Genomic DNA, 22,737 nt, shown 5'->3' with positions numbered 1-22,737 from the left:
GGAATACTCAATCCTATACCTATCAGGTCCACAGGAAGTCTCCTACCAGGCAACACACAGTCATTGTGCTCTCCAAAAAGCAGAGACAAACAGAAACCAAAGAGCAAACACCCACCAAAAAAGACAAAATCACAGATTAGTACCTAGAACTATAATACAGTTCTATAGAAATATTCTGAATCCTGGATGTCTAGATACCAGGGTAAAAAACTCCAAAACTAGTAGCTAGGACAATGTCTCCACTAGAGCCAGGCATACCACAGCAGATCCTATATATTAAGATATGTTGAATTAAACAACAAAAACACCCTTTGAAAAGAAATGAAGAATCCCCCAAAATTATCATCATCATCATCATCCCATCATCATCCAGGAAAACACAAACTGAGGGTGTTCTGGAAATGCAAATTTGAACAGGTACTTCACAGGCAAGGTTCATCAACAGAATAAAAGAGATAGAAGAATTTCAGTTGTTGACTATATAATAGAATCTATGGATATATCAGTGAAAGAAAATATTAAATCTAAGAAATTCCTGAGCAAAACATTTAGTGTTGCCACTTTAGAGGCAATGGGACCTGGGAGAATGGAGACCATAAATGAAATGGACTAAAGTCTCATGCAGTAACCAACAGTTTTCTGAGCTATGAACAATTTGTATTCTGATGGCTAAGAAAGTTATTATGAGATCAAGATGTATACAATAACAAGGATGAGCTGCACATAGCAAAACCAAGTTATTCCTTGGAGGTATATAAAGGATAGTTTAAACATTGAATTTAATAACTACAGCAAATAATAATGAGTAATCTGAAGTAATCTCACTCCTTTCTGTTGTACCTGGAAAGTTCTGTTATGAAAAAACTGAGGCCACAGGGTATCTGTATGGATTTGTTGGAGTGTTCTCAAAGACACTCAGAATTCTCCTCACAATACTCTATTCCTGGACCTAGCAATCAAAGCAGTGTAGCCATTTTAATATCTAACAAAAAGTAAAGACTTTAACCCTAAAGAAATCAGAAGAGATAGGGAGGCAACAAAACAAAGCAGAAAGTATAGAGAGGGACAATTTATACTCATCAATGTAAAAATACAAAAAGACAACATTCAGTTCTTAACATCTCTTCCCAAAACATGAGGACAACCAGGTCTGTAAAAGAAACACTACTGCTTAAGTCACATATTAACCTTCCCACAATGACACTGGGAGACTTCAGTACTCCACTTTCACCCATATGCAGATCATTCAGAGAAAAGCTACACAGAAAAATCTTGGAGCTAACAGACCTTATACAGGAAAAGGACCTCGGATGTTTATAGGACATTTCATCCCAAAACAAAAGAATATCTCTTCTTCTGAGGACCTCAGGGAACTTTCTCCAAAATTGACAACATACTTGGAACAAAGCAAATCTCAACAAATAAAATAAGAAAATTGAAATAACACCCTGCTCTCTATCAGACCACCATAGATTAAAGCTGGATAGCAACAAGAGCAGAAACAACAGAAAGCATTAAAATTCATGGAAACTGAACTTCTTTTTTATGATAAATGTGTCAAAACAAAATTAATAAAGAAATGAAATATTTTATAGAATTGACTGAAAGTGAATATACAACCTATCTAAAATTATGGGAAACAAGGACAGCTGTTCTAAGAGGTAAAATCATAGCACCAAGTACATATATTAAAAAATATCAAAAAAGTTCACACTCTAGCACCTTAACAGCACACTTGAGAGCTCTAGAAAGATGGAGAAGGAGGAGGAGGAAGAGAAGAAGAAGAAGAAGAAGAAGAAGAAGAAGAAGAAGAAGAAGAAGAAGAAGAAGAAGAAGAAGAAGAAGAAGGAGGAGGAGGAGGAGGAGGAGGAGGAGGAGGAGGAGGAGGAGGAGGAGGAGGAGAAGGAGAAAGAAGAAGGAGAAGGAGAAGGAGAAAGAAGAAGGAGGAGGAGGAGAAGGAGAAGAAGGAGAAGAAGAATTACATTCACACCCAAACAAAAGTATACAGTAAGAAATAATCAAACTTGATGGTAAAAATCAATAAAATAGAAAGAACTAAACTGTACAGAGGATCAATGAAACAAAAAGTTGGTTCTTTGATAAAATCAGTAAAATTAACAAAAACCTATTTAAATTCCCTAAGTAGTAGAGAGAAAAATGTCATAATTTTTAAATTAGAAATAAAAAGGGAGAAATAATGCCGCAGACACTCTGGGCCCCTTTGTCTGCATGGAACGGGTCTCTGGGGCAGGTGGGCAAAGAGTTGGATGGAATGGCAGACAGATGCACACAGGAGAGGTTGTGTAGAATCTGAATGTATTTTGTCAAAATGAGCATCAAACTTTTTATACAGAAGACAATAAGGAAGTTGGGTGACATACCTGTAAGGTACAAAGAGGTTACTGTATTCTTACATAAAAAAAGAGGAATGCAAACACAGAAGGTCTAACAGGAACCACCTGGGATAGAATTCATTGTTAACAACTGGGATCAAAAGGAGCTCCACCTAAGATTCACTTAATCTTAGACGCCAGGGTCAAGGGCTTCGTGCCCTTGCCATAGTTCCTATTTTAGTCAATTTTATAGTCCACCTTTCCCTTAGGCTATTGTAAATACGTGTGTATGGGTGTAACTCAGCTATCTATAGTTCTAAGTATCTATTCTGGTTTCTCCTTAGGTCTGAAACTTCCTTCTTCCTAGATGATGGTAAATTCCTGTGTAGGGCAGTGACCTAGCTTTTATTCAAAGTGATAGTGTAGTACCAGAGGCAATTCTGAATGTCACTGAATAACAACATTCTTACTGAATTCCAAGCCTAAAAGATCAAGGACTTTCTAGGACATTGGAACACTGGCAAAGGCTTTAGCTATGTCAGAATTCAATCTTTTTTTTTTTTGATTTTTAATATTTTATTACATATTTTCCTCAATTACATTTCCAATGCTATCCCAAAAGTCCCCCATAGCACCCCCCACTTACCTACCCACCCATTCCCATTCTTTTGGCCCTGGCATTCCCCTATATTGGGGCATATAAAGTTTGCAAGTCCAATGGGCCTCTCTTTCCATTGATGGCCGACTAGGCCATCTTTCTATACATATGCAGCTAGAGACAAGAGCTCCGGGGTTCTGGTTAGTACATCATGTTGTTCCAACAATAGGGTTGCAGATCCCTTTAGCTCCTTGGGTACTTTCTCTAGCTTCTCCATTGGGAGCCCTGTGATACATCCAATAGCTGACTGTGAACATCCACTCCTGTGTTTGCTAGGCCCCGGCATCGTCTCACAAGAGACAGCTATATTTGGGTCCTTTCAGCAAAAGCTTGCTAGTGTATGCAATGGTGTCAGCATTTAGAAGCGGATTATGGGACGGATCCCTGGATACGGCAGTCTCTAAATGGTCCATCCTTTCATCACAGCTACGAACTTTGTCTCTGTAACTCCTTCCCTGGGTGTTTTGTTCCCAATTCTAAGAAGGTTCACAGTGTCCACACTTTGGTCTTCATTCTTCTTGAGTTTCATGCGTTTATCAAATTGTATCTTATATCTTGGGTATCCTAAGTTTTGGGCTAATATCCACTTATCAATGAATACATATGTGTGAGTTCTTTTGTGATTGTGTTATTTCACTCAAGATGATGCCCTCCAGGTCCATCCATTTGGCTAGGAATTTCATAAATTCATTCTTTTTAATAGCTGAGTAGTACTCCATTGTGTAAATGTACCATAATTTCTGTATCCATTCCTCTGTTGAGGGACATCTGGGTTCTTTCCAGCTTCTGGCTACTATAAATAGGGCTGCTATGAACATAGTGGAGCATGTGTCCTTTTTACCGGTTGGGACATCTTCTGGATATATGCCCAGGAGAGGTATTGCTGGATCCTCCGGTAGTACTATGTCCAATTTTCTGAGGATCCGCCAGACTGATTTCCAGAGTGGTTGTACAAGCTTGCAATCCCACCAAAAATGGAGGAGTGTTCCTCTTTCTCCACATCCTCGCCAGCATCTGCTGTCACCTGAATTTTTGATCTTAGCCATTCTGACTGGTGTGAGGTGGAACCTCAGGGTTGTTTTGATATGCATTTCCCTGATGATTAAGGATGTTGAACATTTTTTCAGGTGTTTCTCTGCCATTCGGTATTCCTCAGGTGAGAATTCTTTGTTCAGTTCTGAGCCCCATTTTTTAATGGGGTTATTTGACTTTCTGGAGTCCACCTTCTTGAGTTCTTTATATATATTGAATATTAGTGCCTTATCTGATTTAGGATAGGTGAAGATCCTTTCCCAATCTGTTGGTGGTTTTTTTGTCTTATTGATGGTGTCTTTAGCCTTGCAGAAGCTTTGTAGTTTCATGAGGTCCCATTTGTCAATTCTCGATCTTACAGCACAAGCCATTACTGTTCTATTCAGGAATTTTTCCCCTGTGCCCATATCTTCAAGGCTTTTCCCCACTTTCTCCTCTATAAGTTTCAGTGTCTCTGGTTTTATGTGAAGTTCCTTGATCCACTTAGACTTGACCTTAGTACAAGGAGATAGGAATGGATCGATTCGCATTCTTCTACATGTTAACAACCAGTTGTGCCAGCACCATTTGTTGAAAATGCTGTCTTTCTTCCACTGGATGTTTTTAGCTCCCTTGTCGAAAATCAAGTGACCATAGGTGTGTGGGTTCATTTCTGGGTCTTCAATATACCAGTACCATGCAGTTTTTATCACAATTGCTCTGTAGTAGAGCTTTAGGTCCGGCATGGTGATTCCACCAGAGGTTCTTTTATCCTTGAGAAGAGTTTTTGCTATCCTAGGTTTTTTGTTATTCCAGATGAATTTGCAGATTGCACTTTCTAATTCGTTGAAGAATTGATTTGGAATTTTGATGGGGATTGCATTGAATCTGTAGATTGCTTTTGGCAAGATAGCCATTTTTACAATGTTGATCCTGCCAATCCATGAGCATGGGAGATCTTTCCATCTTCTGAGATCTTCTATAATTTCTTTCTTCAGAGACTTGAAGTTTTTATTATACAGATCTTTCACTTCCTTAGTTAGAGTCACGCCAAGATATTTTATATTATTTGTGACTATTGAGAAGGGTGTTGTTTCCCTAATTTCTTTCTCAGCCTGTTTATTCTTTGTGTAGAGAAAGGCCATTGATTTGTTTGAGTTAATTTTATATCCAGCTACTTCACCAAAGCTGTTTATCAGGCTTAGGAGTTCTCTGGAGGAATTTTTAGGGTCACTTATATATACTATCATATCATCTGCAAAAAGTGATATTTTGACTTCATCTTTTCCAATTTGTATCCCTTTGATCTCCTTTTGTTGTCGAATTGCTCTGGCTAGGACTTCAAGTACAATGTTGAATAGGTATGGAGAAAGTGGACAGCCTTGTCTAGTCCCTGATTTTAGAGGGATTGCTTCAAGCTTCTGACCATTTACTTTGATGTTGGCTACTGCTTTGCTGTAGATTGCTTTTATCATGTTTAGGTATGGGCCTTGAATTCCTGATCTTTCCAAGACTTTTATCATGAATGGGTGTTGGATCTTGTCAAATGCTTTTTCCGCATCTAACGAGATGACCATGTGGTTTTTGTCTTTGAGTTTGTTTATATACTGGATTACGTTGATGGATTTCTGTATATTGAACCATCCCTGCATCCCTGGGATGAAACCTACTTGGTCAGGATGGATGATTGTTTTGATGTGTTCTTGGATTCGGTTAGCAAGAACTTTATTGAGGATTTTTGCATCAATATTCATAAGGGATATTGGTCTGAAGTTTTCTATCTTTGTTGGGTCTTTTTGTGGTTTAGGTATCAGAGTAATTGTGGCTTCATAGAATGAGTTGGGTAGAGTACCTTCTGTTTCTATTTTGTGGAATAGTTGTGAAGAACTAGGATTAGATCTTCTTTGAAGGTCTGATAGAACTCTGCACTAAACCCATCTGGTCCTGGGCTTTTTTTAGTTGGGAGACTATTAATGACTGCTTCTATTTCTTTGGGGGATATAGGGCTGTTTAGATCATTAACCTGATCTTGATTCAACTTTGGTACCTGGTATCTGTCTAGGAACTTCTCCATTTCATCCAGGTTCTCCAGTTTTGTTGAGTATAGCCTTTGGTAGAAGGATCTGATGGTGTTTTGGATGTCTTCAGGATCTGTTGTTATGTCTCCTTTTTCATTTCTGATTTTGTTAATTAGGATGCTTTCCCTGTGCCCTCTAGTGAGTCTGGCTAAGGGTTTATCTATCTTGTTGATTTTCTCAAAGAACCAGCTCCTTGATTGGTTGATTCTTTGAATAGTTTTTCTTGTTTCCACTTGGTTGATTTCACCCCTGAGTTTGATTATTTCCTGCCGTCTACTCCTCTTGGGTGAATTTGCTTCCTTTTGTTCTAGTGCTTTTAGGTGTGTTGTCAAGCTGCTAATGTGTGCTCTCTCTAGTTTCCTTTTGGAGGCACTCAGAGCTATGAGTTTTCCCCTTAGAAATGCTTTCATTGCGTCCCATAAGTTTGGGTATGTTGTGGCTTCATTTTCATTGAACTCTAAAAAGTCCTTAATTTCTTTCTTTATTCCTTCCTTGACCAAGGTATCATTGAGAAGAGTGTTGTTCAGTTTCCACGTGAAGGTTGGCTTTCTATTATTTATTTTGTTATTGAAGATCAGCCTTAGTCCATGGTGATCTGATAAGATGCATGGGACAATTTCAATATTTTAGTATCTGTTGAGGCCTGTTTTGTGACCAATTATGTGGTCAATTTTGGAGAAGGTACCATGAGGTGCTGAGAAGAAGGTATATCCTTTTGTTTTAGGATAGAATGTTCTGTAGATATCTGCCAGATCCATTTGATTCATAATTTCTCTTAGTTTCTCTGTGTCCCTGTTTAGTTTCTGTTTCCATGATCTGTCCATTGGTGAAAGTGGTGTGTTGAAGTCTCCCACTATTATTGTATGAGGTGCAATGTGTGCTTTGAGATTTACTAAAGTTTCTTTAATGAATGTGGCTGCCTTTGTATTTGGAGCATAGATATTCAGGATTGATAGTTCCTCTTGGAGGATTTTACCTTTGATGAGTATGAAGTGTCCCTCCCTGTCTTTTTTAATGACTTTGGGTTGGAAGTCAATCTTATCAGATATTTGAATGGCTACTCCAGCTTGTTTCTTCATGCCATTTGCTTGGAAAATTGTTTTTCAGCCTTTCATTCTGAGGTAGTGTCTATCCTTTTCTCTGAGATGAGTGTCCTGTAAGCAGCAAAATGTTGGGTCTTGTTTGTGTAGCCAGTTTGTTAGTCTATGTCTTTTTATCGGGGAGTTGAGTCCATTGATATTAAGAGATATTAAGGAAAAGTAATTGTTGTTTCCTGTTATTTTTGTTGTTAAAGTTGGCATTTTGTTCTTGTGGCTGTCTTCTTTTAGGTTTGTTGAGGGATTACCTTCTTGTTGTTTCTAGGGCGTGGTTCCTGTCCTTGTATTGGTTTTTTTCTGTTATTATCCTTTGAAGGGCTGGATTCGTGGAGAGATAATGTGTGAATTTGGTTTTGTCGTGGAATACGTTGGTTTCTCCATCTATGTTAATTGAGAGTTTGGCTGGGTATAGTAGCCTGGGCTGGAATTTGTGTTCTTTTAGTGTCTGTATAACATCCGTCCAGGATCTTCTGGCTTTCATAGTCTCTGGTGAAAAATCTGGTGTAATTCTGATAGGCTTGCCTTTATATGTTACTTGGCCTTTTTCTCTTACTGCTTTTAGTATTCTATCTTTATTTAGAGCATTTGTTGTTCTGATTATTATGTGTCGGGAGGTATTTCTTTTCTGGTCCAGTCTATTTGGAGTTCTGTAGGCTTCTTGTATGTTCATGGGCATCTCTTTCTTTAGATTTGGGAAGTTTTCTTCTATAATTTTGTTGAAGATGTTTGCTGGTCCTTTGAGTTGAAAATCTTCATTCTCATCCACTCCTATTATCCGTAGGTTTGGTCTTCTCATTGTGTCCTGTATTTCTTGGATGTTTTGAGTTAGGATCTTTTTGCATTTTACATTTTCCTTGATTGTTGTGCCGATGTTCTCTATGGAATCTTCTGCACCTGAGATTCTCTCTTACATCTCTTGTATTCTGTTGCTGATGCTCGTATCTATGGTTCCAGATTTCTTTCCTAGGGTTTTTATCTCCAGTGTTGCCTCATTTTGGGTTTTCTTTATTGTGTCTACTTCCCTTTTTAGGTCTAGTATGGTTTTGTTCATTTCCATCATCTGTTTGGATGTGTTTTCCTGTTTTTCTGTAAGGACTTCTACCTGTTTGATTATGTTATCCTGTTTTTCTTTAAGGATTTGTAACTCTTTAGCAGTGTTCTCCTGCAATTCTTTAACGGATTTTTGTGCTTCCTCTTTAGTGTCTTCTGCCTGTTTAGCAGTGTTCTCCTGTATTTCTTTAAGTGTGTTATTAAAGTCCTTCTTGAAGTCCTCTACCATCATCAGGAGATATGCTTTTAGATCCGTGTCTAGCTTTTCCGGTGTGTTGGGGTGCCCTGGACTGGGCGAAGTGGGGGTGCTGGGTTCTGATGATGGTGAGTGGTCTTGGTTTTTGTTAGTAAGATTATTACGTTTACCTTTCGCCATCTGGTAATCTCTAGGGTTAGTTGTTATCGTTGTCACTGTTTAAAGATTGGAGCAGAAGCTGTGTTCCACTCACCAGCAGTCTCTAAATCCTGCGGCGGGGGTCGTGGGTAGCTGATGGTACCCCGGTGCTGGTCCAGCCGTAAGAGGCCTGTGGTCCTACTCAGGCCGGTTTTCTTCTTCCCTAACTAATGCAGTCTCTGGTCCTGCGTGCAATTGGATTGGAGCAGAAGCTGTGCTCCACTCACCAGAAGTCTTAAGATCCTGTGGCGGGTGTTGTGGGTAGCTGGCGAGTGTCAGCTGACCCTGCGCCCCAGCTGCCCTGGTGCTTTTCTGACCGGAAGAGGCTTGTGGCCCTATGTAGGCCGGATTTCTCTCTCCCCAACCAGAGCAGTCTCAGGTCCCGTGTGATTGGACTGGAGCAGAAGCTGTGTTCCACTCACCAGCAGTCCCAAAATCCTGCGGCTGGGGTCGTGGGTAGCTGGCGGGTGTCAGGCAACCCTGCGCTCCAGCTACCCCGGCGCTGATCCGGCCGGATGAGGCCTGTGGCCCTACTCAGGTCGGTTTCTGCTTCCCTAACTAATGCTAACTGTGCTCCACTCACCAGAAGTCTTAAGATCCTGTGGTGGGTGTTGTGGGTAGCTGGCGAGTGTCCTCAGAATTCAATCTTAAAAGGCATTTATAATAGGATAATACTAAAAGAGAGCACATGGATCCATAGACTAGACTAACGCGGGAATGGAATATTAATGTGTTAGAGAGGATGCCAAACTCGAGGAGGTGAGTTTCTGTGAAACTCTTCGCCTCGTGAGTAGCTTCCAAGCCTCTTGGCCTGTCAAGCTGACTCGACCAGCGTGCATGGCTAAATAACAACTAAACAGAAAGTCCAGAGAATCAATAAGACATATTTTAAAAACCTGTTCTCCACCAAATTGGAAAATCTAAAATAAATAGATAATTTTCTTGATAGATCTATTTACTAAATTTAAATCAAAATCAGATACACAATTTATATTGACCTATAAACCTCTAGTGAAATAGAAACCCCTGGTGAACTTAAGTCTTTCAACCCTGCCCCCCAGCAAAAGCCCCAGGCCAGTTGGTTTTAACACAGAATTCTACAAAGAAGAGGTACCACTTATAAAAACAGAAGAAAGATTACCAATTCGTTTTATGAGTCCATAATTAACTTGATACCAAAATCTACATAGACCCAATAAGAAATAGAATTACAGACCAATTTCCTTTATGAATATAGATGCAAACCTACTCAATAAAACATTGCAAACTGAATCCATGAACATCAAAAAGAACATCCACAATGATCAAGTAGGCTTCATCGCAGAGTTTCAGGGATGATTTAACAAACAAAATTTAATAAGTGCAAACCACAATATAAACAAATAAAAAGATAAAAAAAAAACCATGATAATAGCATTAGATACACAAAAGTCCTATGATAAAATCTAACACTCCACTCCATCATTATAAAATTCCTGGAGAGATTGGAGATACAAAGGACATACATCAATATAATAAAAACAGTTTACCTCAAGCCCACAGCAATCATTGTCTTTAATGAACAAAAACTAAAAGAAATTCCACTAAAATCAGGAACAAGACAGCTCTTCACTCTATCCATGCCCATTCAATATAGCACTTTCAGTCTTAGCTAAAGCAGTAAGACAACTGGAGAAGATCAAGGGGGTTCAAATAGGAAATATATTAACATATCTTCATTTACAGATGATATGATAGTATACATAAGTGAACAAAAACAATTCCACCAAGAAACTCCTACAGATGATAAACACTTTCAGCAAAAAAAAAAAAAAATAGATGGATATAAATTTAACTTATAAAAATTGGTTGCCAGTATATATACAAATAACGAATGTACTGTGAAGGAAATCAGGCGAACAACACTCTTCAAACTGGCCTCAAATAATATAAAATATCTTGTAACATTTTTCAATCAAGAGAATGACATGTTAAAAACTTCAAGTCTTCGAGTAACAAATATGCAGAAGCTATCAGTAGATGAAAAGATCTTTGATGTTCATGGATCAGTAAAAATAACTATCTTACCAAACGCAATCTACAGATTCAGTACAACCCCATCAAAACTCCAACACTTTCCTTCTTCAGTGTTGAAAGGACAATGCTCAGATTCATTTGGAAACACAAAAATGCAGAGTAGTTAAAACAATCCTGAACAATGAAAGATCTGCTGGGGCTATCACTATTCCTGATTTAAAGTTGTATTACAAAGCTATAGTAATAAAAACAGCATGGTATTTACATTAAAAAAAAAGACATTGACCAATGAAACTTTATTGAAGACCCAGATATAAATCCACACACATATGGACATCTGATTTTTGATAAGGAAGCCAGGAATGCACACTGAACAAAAAGGATATTGTCTTCAACATATCATTCTGACAAGAGGCTAGACATCCTAGAGACCTCAAATAAAACCAAATAGTATGGGTCTTTAAAATATTATTGATAAAATGACTCCTAATGATATCCTGCTATACTAACAATTGAAGAAAAAGTTTCTGGCTTCATTGGAGATTCAATTGTGTCACATGATTTTTTTTTCCTGGAAGCTGTCTTGTAAGAGGATATTTTGCTGAAGCAGATACATGAGAGGATGTTTTGTTTAAGCAGTTGCTTTAGAGGGAACACAATGTTTGGTAAGAGTGTAGGTAGAAGCACACAGATAGTGATACAATATTCTCGATGGCTATGCCATGCAATGCTTCACAGATCTTCACTTGTGACTTTATAGACAAAACCTTGCAAAAGAACTTTTTGTTGTATTCTGACTGCCTCTTGCCCCTTCTGCAGACTCAGGCTGTTTCAGTGGAGCCTCTTGGTTTCTGCTGAATCCAGCCATTGCTACTGGACTGACATTACTGATTAGAGTTTGGTGTTTGCTATTGGACTGAACTACTGATATCCTGGTTACAAATACCAGAATCACCCCCAAGGAATTTTTTCTAAACATGTCCACAACCCCTTGTCATATTAACCTTCTTTCTTCCCTGCCTTTGGTAGGTGGGCTTCAAGTGTTAAAGAACCCTAAATAAAGTAGGATTTTTAAAAATCTAAGCCTACACGTACTCATAGATCAGTGCCTTAGTCATCATCAGAAAAGTTTACTTGTGAAACATATGGGAACAAATACAGAGACCAACAGCCAGACATTATGGAGAGAGAGAGAGAGAGAGAGAGAGAGAGAGAGAGAGAGAGAGAGAGAGAGAGAGAGAGAGAGAGAGAGAGAGAGAGGATTCAGACAGACACATAGACATATAAACAGACAGACCTTGGAGTAGAAAGAAGCAGCTGCAAAGTTTCCTTTAAATCTCTCTCCTCACACAGCTCAGGGAACCCCGAGGAAGAAGCAGAAAAAATCCTAAGAGCCAAAGGGGATGGAAGAGGGAAGACACCAAGAAAATAAGGCCTTAAAAATCAACATGATCAAAGCTGATATGAACTCAAAGATACTATCACAGCATGCTCAGGACTTTCACGGGTCTTCACTCTGGTCCTCTGCATATATATTATGGCTTTCAGTTTAGTGCTTTTATGGGACTTTATGAGTGTGTGAACAAGCAGATCTTTCATTTTTGTGCGTTCTTCTGGGTTTTTTTTTTTTTTCTGTCAGTTTGCCTTGTCCAACCTCAATGTGAAATGGTTTTATTTATTTATCTTATTATATTTTATTTTGATCTCCTTTGTTGTTACCTCTTAGGAGACAGAAAGAGAGTGGATCCAGGAACTTGCAGAAATAGAGGATATATTGGTTGTACGTAGAGGAGTAATCAGGCTATATTGTATGAGATTGTAATTGGGATGTATAGATGAGTAATCTGGATTGTTGTACGAGAAAATGATCTATTTTCAATGAAAGGGAGAAAAGAAATGTTCTGATAAGACTTTTTTTTTTTTTTTAATTAGGAGGCTAACATTGGGTGCTTTAAAGGACATGGATTACTTTATAAGTTCTATCTAAAAGCAAGTTCAACTTCAGTACAATCAATTGAAACTCAACTGCTGATTCACAAGGAAGGACCAATGGTGACTTTACCCAGGACAAGTTGACTGGAAAAGTTTGGTGGAGATGTGCGAATTCTGATAAGTCCTGATTGTAACCAGTAACTATAAAAGACAAATTTGGATAGACAGTGAACTGTGGCTTCAGCATATATTCCTTTCTTCATTTGTTTGTAGACTAATAGATTAATTACATAGAAATGACTGACTTGCCATTAGAAGAACAAAATTGGTCCTTCTCTTACATTTCTTAGCAAAATATATTCCGAATCTAAACCGAGGTGCCCACTGGGCCACTGAATGGGCACCCCCTTGATTCAGGATAGAAGTTAGGTACTGAAAACCAGGATTCTTCTTATATAGATGATGGCTAAGGATGACTAATAAAATGCACAGTGACACAATGGCTAAACACAGGGCAAAGGAGTAAGGAATGCCAGTGTCCTAGAAAAGGAAAAAGCAGGAGCCTTCCAAGAATGGTGAGAAGCCATGACCAAGTCTAGAAAATTAAGGGAGCATGGCATCTTAGAAGCCAAGGAAAGAGAATTAAAAGAAAAAGTCAGCACCCTTTCTCAACTTAGCAGTCAAAGTTATAGTTTCTAATGATACTGGGTATATTGGAGAAAAGGTCCTGTGAGAAACATATTCTATGACCTGCATAACTTAGAGCCTGTGATTATTAATTTTCTATATTTGTGGGTTTTCCCAGGACCCTCCTCTTGTAAAGTACCATTTTCTGCTAATTATTGAATATTTTTTACCATAAATTTAACTCATTACTCAATCTAATCCTTAGAGAAATAACTTATATACTTAACAAATGAATGATGAGTATACACCAGAGATGATGTCTTGCAGACTTTCTATTCAGAGTTCACATTACCTCTGAAACTGATTATCATACCATCCATTTCAATCTAAATCACTAGTGAGGAAACTGACCAGGGAGGTGTAATGTGGACTCCAGAGGAACCGTTCAGAGGTCAAATTTTACAAACATTCATCTATTAGGAAGCATATTTAGTATATAACCAATCAATAAGTTACTAACCTGCCTGTCAATGCAATCACACAGGCTACATGTCTCTAGATGTTCAACAATTTAGCATCAGACACTCTCAGATGCCTTGTTAGGCATTTATCTACACTAATTCTACCACAGTAATTTGATGGATCTGTCTAGTAAAAAAAATAGCAAAAGAATACTAATAATTGTAGTAGGACTTCACCCAGGCTAGTAGATAATGGTTATCATCTTATTATCTTTCACAAATTACTTGGCATATGTAATACACAATGGAATAATTTTAGGTCAAAGTGAAGTTTACTGACCTAGAATTGATAAAGCTACATTTCTCATTTTGAAAAATCATGAAGAAACTAAAATTACAGTCTTCTATTATTTCTGTTGTTTACTCAAATGTTACTCATAAATCTTATCACTGTTCAGGAATTGAATCCATGTAGATGAGAAATCATAATTATACTCATATTATCAATTTACTAAAAAGAAAAAAAAACAAAGTAAGTTTAGCTTCCTTACTCTTTAACTTTGTAAACTATCAAAACGGCAACTTATTTTGAAAATAATATGAAGGTCTCACTGTTCTGCTCTTGTATATTAGAGTTTCCTGGAGTTGCATATCATCTTTGTTGTTCAGTTTTATTGTGATTTTTCATCAGTTTACTTAAAAGTATAAAAATGATTTTATATTAATATGTACCTGAATTAATATTTCAGGTATTTTTCATAGTCAGCTTCTGTTTAAGAATAGGATTTCTTGTTATTAGGAATAACTTGAATATCCCTGGTGGACTGACTGGGAAGACTACATTATCTATTATTCAGTAGGCTTGGTTGAGCATTCCAAAACCTCTGCTCTGTATAATTAATAAATAAAACTGCCAATAAAATTATTCATGTGAACCAAAAACAAAGAATATATATTTGCCAAAAATTCTTGCAGAGCATTATTGAAGAAGAAAATCTATTATTTTCTTTTATAATATGAAGCATAGACTTAGGAGTCAGTTACCTAATCTATCAACTAAAATACCTCTTTTCTATTAAAGTCAAGAGAACACAGTGTAGCATTATTAAAATGTGGTTCATTTCTTGTTATGGCAATACACCTTTGAAGAGCATAGAAATTATTTTAATTGGATAAATTAGGTGTTCTTTGTGTCCATATGGAGTGTTGAATTTAATGATTTGGTTGAATGGATGTCAGTGTTTCTGTTCAATCTTTCAATTAAAGTAATGTTAATCTTACACTTTCTAAAGAAAGCTTAATAACACAAGATAACTGTGATGGCTCCAGGACTTGAAGAAAGGTCCACGTCATTTTTCTGAATAATTCTATAGCAAGGAGAAAAACTGTGGAAATTTTAGCTTTTAAGGCTCCTCTGTCCAACAGTTTGAAATAATACTGTCTTTCTCCTATTAATGTATGTGGTACCATTTACACCTGTCTGGAAGAACCATTTATAAAGTTGTTTGGTAAACTTCTTGGAGTTATTTTCTGTTGTGTTTGTTGTTATTGTTTGTATTAAAAATAAGGATAGTTTTGGCTACTTTATTTGTGTAAGTGATAATTTTTAATTATAGGTCACAGTAGAAGAGTTTTTGTGAGTATTGTCTTTCAAAATTATAACAAAATATAAAGATAAATTCTTTAAATGATCTCATATGGCCAGATATTTTAAACTTATGATTGCAGTTCACTGAAACAGAAAAGGGAGCAGTCTGCAAACCCTCCAATATCCCTGTCAGCATTGCCTAGCAATAAACATCCACTAGCAAGAAAATGGGGACATTTTCTGCTATTGGAGAAGATGCATATCCTTCCAACCTGAACAACACTAAAAAATATAAACTCCAACAGTTTTAAAGTGTAATATCTACCATGCATGTCCAGAAATCTGAACTCAATCTCTAAATAAAAGCATTACAACTATTAAAATATATAAGATCTCCATACAGTTATGCAATAACCCATCCTTTCTCACTCATCTATTAATTCCCTCTGTGACTTCATGCAAACTAGAATTGTTTGACAAGAAGAATTTCTCCGGGTATTACAGACCATTGCTTATTTAAATTATTCTTGAACAGCTATTTTACAATTATTTCAGAATATTTCCTATACAACCTGTGTCCTTCCAGAAGTCATATGAAGCATGATGCATTATATGGACTTTGATAAAAATATAAAGCTCTGTATTTTCAAAAGTTGTTTTTGGAAAACACAAAAACGTGTTAAATATGTATGAAAATAAGAGGTTTCTCTGAATCTACATATATGTATAATGGGCACATGGAGCATGGAGTCTGGTTGCAAGCATTTGTGCAGTGTTGATAAGTAAACAGATTGCTAAACCAGCCAAGATACAGTAAATTACACTACAGAATTTTGCTATTTAATGGACCAACCATTATTATTATAGCAATCACTGGCTAGTTGTACAGAAGAGCTCTTCTAGCACCAGTGTTATTATCTTGAACAGTCATTCACATTTTAGTAATTGTAGTAAGATATTAAAAGTAGAGGTATTTGAATTATTTTCTCTTTCAGTATTTTTCATCTCTGTACAATCTGTGTTTTTTTATTATTCAATAAAATACTTACAAAAAGTAAAACATTTACTATGTCTGGCATTGCAAGGCATACTTGACATGAATGCAATTATTTCTAACCACAGAGAAAAGCCATGGAGCAGTATTATAGAGTATTTAGGAGCAACCTAAAAGAATGGAAGTTAGAATCCAGAAAGAGTCAGAAGTCACCTGGAATGCCAGTGAAAAGTGTGGTTGTTAAACATCTCAAACCAGCCATAGATCCCTTCTAAATCTCCAACACAGGGGGCCTGGAAAAAAGGATCCTCATTTTCCAGTCTCCCATGAGTAAATCTCCATTGTATAGAACACAGCACACTGTTGAAAACATGGCCCTCAAAATGCTTTTGCTGAACAGGTGGCCGAGAAGACAACTTGTTACAGTGAGTCATCTAGAGAGTAAAACTTGACGTGAGAAGAGACTTGCTTAGGCCCAGTCTTTTGATTTTAACTCCTCTTTCCTTCAACCTAAGAGTTTCATGATTTCTATAAGCTATAGACAAAATTGAGAGAAAAAATGTGTATATCAAGATAAATCATTATTCATTCCTAATGAATGGTTCTGGATACACGAATCTGTTAGTTTAGTTTATTATACCTTACTCTAAGTAGAGTTGAGTCTATTACCCAATAAGTATACATAAACCACATCTGTTTTAAAAATATTTTAATGTTTAAAACAAACGATTAATATAAACACCCATTGTTTAGATCAATAAACTGAATTTTTTCAGGGTTTAACATAAAGCTATTTAATTACCTAAATTTTAAAGTTGAAAACGTTTAGAGAAACAATGGCAAATCATGGTTTTTAGCCTGACTAGATCTTAAGTCAGCTTATAGACTTTCTTCTGAATTGGTCTGTGAAGTATTCCCCTGGAAGGACTAATGGAGGACTAATAGAAGTTCCTGCAAAAAGGACTGCACCTGCCTTGGTGGCAAAAGATATAAAGAGGTTTGAAGGAAAGAACTGCTGCTCTTGCCTGCCCATATTTGCTCCTTGTTAGTGAGCACATATCCTCTGTTGGTGCCATGTTTAATGACATAAGAATCCAGCTCCTTTGACCCTCCCATGAGTACAAGAGACAAGCCGCAGTCTCAAGTGCAGTTCAGTAACAGACTATCAGCTGCACCCTCCACACCCCAAATGGATCACATGTATCTTTCCATCCAAATTTCCATCCCCCAAACAATTCCTTTGTCCAAATCCATAAGGCTTTCTCTAGAAACTCGCAGGTTACTTTGACCAGAGAAGCAAGGAAGCTAACATCAGATCTTCATTTGTTGTTCCATTCTTCCAAGACCAACAACCTCTATCCCATCCCCAAGACCAATACCCCTATCTCATCCAAATCGGAAGTAGACTTTCTGCTGTGTGCCTCTCATCACTCTCTGGCCCCAATTCCAAGGGAAGAAACTAAGAAAATCCTGGTGGAACATCCTGATTTTCTCCTTCTTGTCAACCTCTTTAAGCCCCCTCTGAGATCATCCCCATTCCTAAGTATCAGGAATGGGGATGCCTAATAGCCAAAAAGACTCTTTGCCTAGACCCCTCAGTCATCCCAACTATTACAAACCCAGGAAATTTCCGAGCAGGCAACACACAGGAATAATGCTCTCCTAACCAGAGAGGAAACAGAAACCAGGAAACAAAACACCCACCCAACAAAGACAGAAAAGAATTACAATCTTGCCAATCTCAGATGCCTAGACATCAGTATAAAAATACAATCAATAACACACAGGAAGATAGGTCTTTATTATAGTCGAGTAACCCTATCACAGTAGACCATGAATGTTAAAGCATAGCTGAAACATAAGAAAAGTACCTTAAAAGATCCTTTATTAATGTGATAAAAATATTTTAAGAGGAAATGAATGAATAAATGCATTTAAAAATTTATTAAAAAACAAACAGTAGATAGAAATGAATAAAATAATCAAGATCTGAAAGTAGAAATAGAGTCAATAAAGAGATCCCATCTCAGGGAAATCTAGATACGAAAGAAAGATTTAGGAACTAAAACAGGAACCACAGAGGCAAGCTTCACCAACAGAATACAAGAGACAGAAGAGAGGTCCTTAGACCCTGAAGACATGATAAAAAAAAATGGATACATTAGTCAAAGTAAATGGTAAATATGAAACAAAATGCAAAAAATACCAAAAAAAAAAACCCCAAAATTAAAAAAAAAATTAGGAAGCCTGGGATACTATGAAAAGTTCAACTCAGCCCATGATAATCAAAATACTAAGGTATAAAACAAATGAAAATATTGAGGGATTCAAAGAAAAAAATAATGGATAGCACATAAGGACAGACCTATATAGAACTATATCTGACTTCTTGTTGAATACTCTAAAAGCTAGTAGGGCCTGAAGAAATTTACTTCAGAGACCACAGAGTCTACCCCAGACTACTATACCAGTAAAACTTTAAATCACCATAGATAGATAAATAAAACATCCCAAGATTAAATCAAATTTTTGTTGTTGTTGTTTTGTTTTGTTTTTCGAGATAGGGTTTCTCTGTATAGCGCTGGCTGTCCTAGAACTCACTCTGTAGACCAGGCTGGCCTCGAACTCAGAAATCCGCCTGCCTCTGCCTCCCAAGTGCTGGGATTATAGGCGTGTGCCACCATGCCCAGCCTGAAATCAAATATATATATTCAGTCCTACAAACAGTGATTAAAAAGGAACATTACAACCTAAAGAGGTTAACTACAACAATGGGAGCACAGGAAGTAACTTGTCTCAGATCACTAAAAATAAAAGAAGGCTAACACAGATCCACAGTAACAACAACAAAAGTAATAATCATAGCATTCAACAATCACTGCTCACTGATATATCTTAACATTAGTGGTCTCAGCTTCCCGATAAAAAGACACAAACTTATAGAATTGATTACAAAACAGGATATATCCTTCTACTGCATTCAGGAAACATGCCTTAACATCAACAATAAACTTTACCTCAGGGCAACGAGGTGGAAGAAGATATTCCAAGCAAAGGAACTGAAGAAGCAAACTGGTATAGCCATTTTGATATCTATCAAAATATACTGAAAACTAATAAAAAGAGATAAAGGAAAAATCCACCGCGATGGTATTTCAGTGCTTAATATCTATGCCCCAAACAGAAAGATAACCAAGTTTGCAAAAGAAACACTACTACAGCTTAAATCACATACTGAAAAACATGCACTGAGACTGGGAGACTTCAGTACCTCACACTAACCAATACACAGATCATCCATACAAAATCAAAAAGAAAAAAATTTGCACTAATAGACCTGATACATGAAATGGACTTAACAGACATCTACAGAATATTTTACTCAAACACAAAAGAGTATACCTTCTTCTCAGCACCTCGGGGAACTCTCTCAAAAGCTGAGTACATACTTGGATACAAAGCATTTCTAAACAGATACCAAAAAAAAAAAAAAAAAAACCTTGAAATAACACCCTGCAATCTACCAGATCACTGGTAGATTTTAATTTTACAATTTAAAGCTTGATATCAACTTCAACCAAAACAACAGAAACTTAAAAATTCATGGGAACAGAACTGCTCTCAGCTGAAGGGTAAATGGGTAAAGACAAAACATAAGAAAGAAAGAAATTGAAACTTCCTAGAATTGAATGAAAACTTATGGGACATAGGGAAAGCTGTTCTCAATGGTAACTTCATAGCAGCCACTAGGTGGTTTTATTAAAGGGGGGTACTTATGCTAGCACCTTAACAGCATACCTGAAAGTTCTACAACAAAAGGGAGAAATCACATCCAAAAGGAGTAGACAGCAAGAAATAATCAAAGTCAGGGCTGAAATCAGTAACATAGAAGCAACTACAACAAACAACACATAATACAAAGAATCATTAAAACAAATGTTCTTTAATAAAATAAAAATGATTAACCAAACCTTACCCAAATTACCCAAAAGGTACAGAAATAATATCATAATTTTTAAAATTGGAAATGAAAAAGGAGAAAAAACAACAGAAATTGATAAAATCCAGAGAATCATGAAGACATGGTTTAAAAATCTGTAGTCTACTAAATTAGGAAGTAGATAATTTCCTCAGGGTATACCATTTGCTAAAGTAAAATTAACAACATATAAATAATTTAAGTAGGAATATAACCCCAAGAAAATAAAAGCAGTCTTTAAAATTCTCTTTAATGCTGAAAAATTAAATTATTCAAAACTGTACAAAGCCCAGGGTCAGATTTTTTATCATAGAATTCAGCCAGACTTTCAAATAAGTTTTAACACTAATAGTTGTCAAACTATTCCACAAAATAAAAACAAGAGGAACACTGACCAATTTGTTTTATGAGACCACAGTTACTTTGATACCCAAGCCAAAAAGATTACAACAAAAAGAACCAAAAAGATTCAACAAAAAGATTACAAATCAATTTCCTTTATGAACATAGATGCAAAAATTCTCAATAAATTACTTACACACCAAATCCAGGAACACATCAAAAAAATATCCACCATGAACAAGTAGGCTTCATCCCAGAGATTCAAGGGGGTCCAACATACATAATCCATTAAGTGTAATCCATCATATAAATAAACTGAAAGATAAAAAACACAGGATCATTTCATTAGGTGCACAAAAGTCCTTTGACAAAAATTCAAAACCCTTTCATCATAAAAGTGCTTTAAATGAGTAGGGATACATAGGACAAACCTCAACATAATAAAGGCCATTTACCAGCAAACCAATAGTTAGCATCAACTTAAATAAACATAAAATCAAGAAAATTACATTAAAATAAAGAACAAGACAAAGTTGTCTATTCTCTCCATACATATTCCATAGAGTATTTGAAGTCTTATTAAAGCAATAAGAAAACTGAAAGAGATCAAGGAGATACAATTTGGAAAAGAAGAAGTCAAAGTATCTTTATTGGCAGATGATATGACAGTATACACATGTAACCAAATATAAAAAATAAAATAAAATAAAGAAAGAAAGAGAGAGAGAGAGAGAAGACTTCTATAAGTGATTTAAAAAAACTTTCAGCAAAGTAACTCAATACAAAATTAACTTAAAAAAAATCAGTAGCCTCCCTTTATACAAATAAAACATAAGCTGGGAAAGAAATAATGGGATCAAAACTTTTCAAGATAACTTTAAATAATATAAAGCATCTTGGGGAAACTAACCAAGCAAATAAAAGAACTGTATAATAAAACTTTCAAGTTGATGAACACTAAAATTGAAAAAGATCTCAGTAGATGGAAAAATCTCAATGCTCATTGTTCAGTAAGATTACCATAGAAAAATATGGCCATCCTATAATTAATCTATAGAGTTAATGAAATCCACATCACAATTGAAACAAAATTTTCATATCTTGAAAAAATAATTTTCATGTTCATGTGTAAACACATACAAATACACAGAGAGACATCCACACTCACCCCTCAAAAAAAAAAAAAAAAAGCAGACTAGCTAAAACAATCCTGAATAATAGAACTTCTGAAGATATCACTATTCCTGATTTCAAGTTGTACTACAAAGCTATAATAATAGAAACAGCATGGTATTTGTACAAAAATAGACATTGATTAATTTGATTGAATTAAATTGGAGTCTCAGACATTAATCCACATGTGTATGGACACCTGATTTTTGACAAAGAAAACAAAACCACTATAAACAACAGAAAAAAAAAAAAGAAAATGTGGTGCATTTACACAATTATGTATTATTCAGCCATTTAAAAAATGGCATCATGAAAGCTGCAGGCAAATCAATAGAACTAGAAGAAATCACCCTGAGTAAGGTAACCTAGACCCAGAAAACCAAATATGGTATGTATTCACTTACATGTGGATACTAGCTATTATGTCAGTGATAACCAGGCTCCAATCCATAGAACCACAGAGGGTATGTGCTTAATAACAGATTACAGGTTACAGAGTGTCCTCATTATGAAAGGAAAATAGAACAGATAATCATGAATGGATGAGGCTGGGGCTGGAAAAGGAGGATCAAATAGATAGGGAAGTAGATCTGGAAGAAAATATGGGGAGAGACAGCCAAAAGTAAGAGCCTTTTGAGGGATCATATGGAAATCTAATATAATAGAGACTTTTTAAAAATATGTAAAATGTGAAGGTGTTTTAAATGAAATTAAAAAATAACAGAGAAGATAGAGTCCTAATTGGCCATTGCTTGTTACCAAATGAAGCTTCCAATACTGGGATTTGTTCACATCTAATTGAGTTGTTGGTGGAAGTGTTCCCATGGACACTCCAAAGCAACCAAGTCTATTTCATAGATAATAGGTTGGTTTCCCCTGACAAGTAGACCCCATTACTAAAGACTACACCTACACACTCCTTAAACAAGGAGAAGTTGAGCTGATGCCTACAGAGTCTTCACATCTACATTCTAGTATCTCTGGTACAGAAAGGAACTCTGCAT

At 36.3% G+C, this 22,737-nt stretch overlaps 1 long non-coding RNA gene across 2 annotated transcripts in view; it reads right to left on the bottom strand.

The window, feature by feature from the left end:
• The window catches only part of LOC147004397 (uncharacterized), a 302,085-nt gene that overhangs the window by 188,006 nt on the left and 91,342 nt on the right, over positions 1-22,737 (bottom strand). The window contains exons 2-3 of one of the 2 annotated variants that reach the window (XR_015047260.1): positions 20,757-20,875; positions 19,642-19,705 (exon numbers count right to left, since the gene is read on the bottom strand). This is a non-coding gene — a long non-coding RNA (uncharacterized LOC147004397). Of the gene's footprint in view, positions 1-19,641; positions 19,706-20,756; positions 20,876-22,737 lie in introns of those variants that run through there. The other variant, XR_015047259.1, reaches the window with a different exon arrangement.

The sequence above is a fragment of the Mus caroli genome, unplaced genomic scaffold (assembly GCF_978045245.1).
Source record: "Mus caroli unplaced genomic scaffold, Mus_caroli_1 scaffold_6, whole genome shotgun sequence".
Classification (NCBI taxonomy): domain Eukaryota; kingdom Metazoa; phylum Chordata; class Mammalia; order Rodentia; family Muridae; genus Mus; species Mus caroli.
The sequence above is the reverse complement of the archived record's forward strand: the minus strand, read 5'-3'. Positions and strand labels throughout refer to the sequence as shown.